This window comes from Microtus ochrogaster, chromosome 21, assembly GCF_000317375.1.
Source record: "Microtus ochrogaster isolate Prairie Vole_2 chromosome 21, MicOch1.0, whole genome shotgun sequence".
In the NCBI taxonomy this organism is placed as follows: domain Eukaryota; kingdom Metazoa; phylum Chordata; class Mammalia; order Rodentia; family Cricetidae; genus Microtus; species Microtus ochrogaster.
In genome coordinates this window covers 26,217,786-26,220,840 of record NC_022022.1, presented here as the reverse complement: position 1 = coordinate 26,220,840, position 3,055 = coordinate 26,217,786, and positions in this window count along the sequence as shown.

Sequence of the window (3,055 nt, the reverse complement as noted above, 5' to 3'; positions counted from 1 at the left end):
GATCAAATGTGTGCCACCAGAACCAGCTTCATTGAATTAACTTTTTGGTCTTTAAGTCAGTAAGTCCCATCTCGTGGTATTCTTTAGTCATGCCCCAAATATCTAACTATATTGTTAGCTATCAGTTCCAAAGGGTGCCCTTATCCCTTTGACATGGGCAGTCAGCCTGGACTATAGGAGGATTTCTGGCAGTTAGATAAAAGCCATTCTTCCTCAGGAAGCTGTGAAACCTGTTCCCATCTGCCAAAGAGTCCTTTCCCTGACCTCTGGCAGAAAGAAACATTTGGATCCATTAATATATGCCCGTGGCTGGATATATGGATCAAAGCCCATGCCAGCCTCCAGGCTCTGAGTCCCCAATTCACAAGGACTTGTTACACATTTGAAAGCCCCTGTCCTGATCACCGCCCTCCTGTCAGTCTGCCTTTCAGTTCTCTCCCTTGCTCTGTTCTGTTCTCTGTTCCGTGTCTCCACTCTTCCCTCCCATGCTCCCACTTCCCCAGCCCTGCCTGCCAGTCTTTTCCCTGCACTCCTGCACATGCCTCTGGGTGTTTCCTCTTACTCACAATAGAAACCGTAACCTTACCTCGAAGGGGTCGTGTCGGCTATTCCTTTACTGTGCCCATTGATAGGAGCATCAGGGTGCTCCTGAGGGAACCGTTCCACATTCCCACAGATGTGCAAGCATGCCCTCCTCACGGCTGCGCAAGCATGCCCTCATGGCTGCGGCTGGTCAGTGACCGTTCCTGTCACACACTGGTTTTCAGTAACATGTTTTGAACACTCCTGGAAATGGATGTATAGTTTTTCTGACCAAGTTTTCCAGTTCTCCAGCAGGGCATGGCCTCTACTCTCATAGCACAATCCATTCTAATAAAATCTCTAAGTTTCCACTGAGGTTTCTTCCTCGGTCAAGTCTTCCCTTGCCTTCCAGTTCCAAGGGTGGTCACTGGCTGTTCATAACGATACATTCCTTTATTCAGAAAACTTTGAGCACAGGATGAGTAAGATGGACAAAGGCTCCGCCCTCCAGAGCTGCCATTCAGTCATCAGTAGATCACGTTTATGAGCTGTCAGGTACGGAGGGGCAACAGCAAAGTGAGCCATGTGGACCAGGGAGGTGCGCAGAGGAAAGGGTGCCCGTGCTTTTAAACTGAGACGCGAAAATGACCCATTGGTGCCGATCAGAGTTCAGGCCTGATTCAGGGTAAATGCAGTTTCTGCTTGCTTGACTCTTGGACCGTCTCTTAAAACCTTAAGTTAGCTGTACTAAAGTGACAGCAATACAAGGTTCCCCCTTTCATCTCTTGGTGGAGTAGTAACAGTTCCTACTATGTGCCACTAGGTGGTGCTACACGGATGGTATATTTCTATTTCAAAACCAACCCTTTTTGGATAATTTTTTTTAACGTACACTTTTTAAAAGAAAGACTTATTATTTATTTATTTTTGGTTTTTCGAGACAGAGTTTCTCTGTGGCTTTGGAGCTTGTCCTGGAACTAGCTCTTGTAGACCAGGCTGATCTCGAACTCACAGAGATCCGCCTGCCTCTGCCTCCTGAGTGCTGGGATTAAAGGCGTGTGCCACCCCCGCCCAGCTGAGAGATTTATTTATTTTATGTGCATTGGTATTTTGCCTGCATGTATATCTGTGTGAGGGTGTCGGATTCTCTAGAACTGGAGTTACAATCGTGAGCAGTCACGTGGGTGCTGGGAATCGAACACAGATCCTCTGAAAGAGCAGCCAGTGCTTTTAACCACTGAGCCATCTCTCCAGCCTTGGGTAATCATTTCTTTAGCCAATGCAGGAAAGTATTTAATCAGTGACATATTAATATTTAAATCAATATTTTGAAGCATATAATCAATTATATAAAATATCGTGTTGGTTAAAAAGTACAATGTTTATGTGAAGAAAAAAATGATCCATGGTTGGCATAAAATATTTTAGGGGCATGAGTGACATCACCGTGTGTGGGAAAACTGCTAGGCATTATTTACCAGGTGGATGGGTGTAGAATGAGTTTGCCTATTGGACTGGAGACAAACTTATCTTTGACTGATCTCCTGAGAGAGGGCGCTGACAAGTATCTAGTGGTTTTGTGGAGAAAAACTCGTCTGAAAGGAAAAGGAAGAGAGTGATATAGACGGGAAAAGCTGGCAGACGATGTCATGCCATCACAGGCTGGCAGGCCGTGGCTCCAGAGGAGAGTTTGCCTGTCAGGGCAATGTGACAGGCTAGACACTGGTCGTTGGAGGTCACCTGAGAGTAGCGTTTGACTAGGAATTTCAGGTAAACCCAATTAAGCTGACAACTGGGTTTGGTATTTTGCCACACTCTGCAGAGAATCCTTCAAGGGAGAGGGGAGTGGCTCCGCCAGGCTTATGACTTGTCCTAGTTCTCTGCTGATGGCTGAGAGTCTGGCAAAAGCACGCGAAGGAAAACAATCTCTTCCGGTTCACAGTTCAAGGGTGCCCTATGGCAGCAGAAGCTTGAGACAGTGGATCACATCCCAGGGACAAAACAGTGGTGAGTCTCTGTCATGGCCATTCAGCCCCCATCAGGCCACACAGGGGGCTAGACACCCCCCCTCCCCACGAAAATCTCGGCTGGACACACCCTAAATACACCTTTATTTGAAATTGCATCAAATTAACAGTTGAGATGAACTATTTCAGATTAATAAAGAGGGGATCCTATGTGTAGGATTATAAACGAGAGTCAGGTGTGGCGTGTGCTGATCGTCCCAGGACTCTGGACACAGAGGCAGAGTATTGATGCAAGAGCCTGTCTCAAAACAACAGAAACCGTGAAAATGAGAGGGAGCAAGAGAGAGGGAGGGAGGGGGGAGGGAGGGGAGAGAACCTGAGAATGAGAAGATCACCATTGCGATCACCGTTGATGCTTATTTGTAAAATGGGAAGTAAGACACGCGTTTAACTGTTTGCGACTGAAGGGCAAAGTCGGAAGGATTTTGTTTGAATTGGATGGAGCTCCTCTAGGCATCATGGTGGTTGCTTCTGCTACATGCTGCAGTCTTTCTAGTGCCATCAGC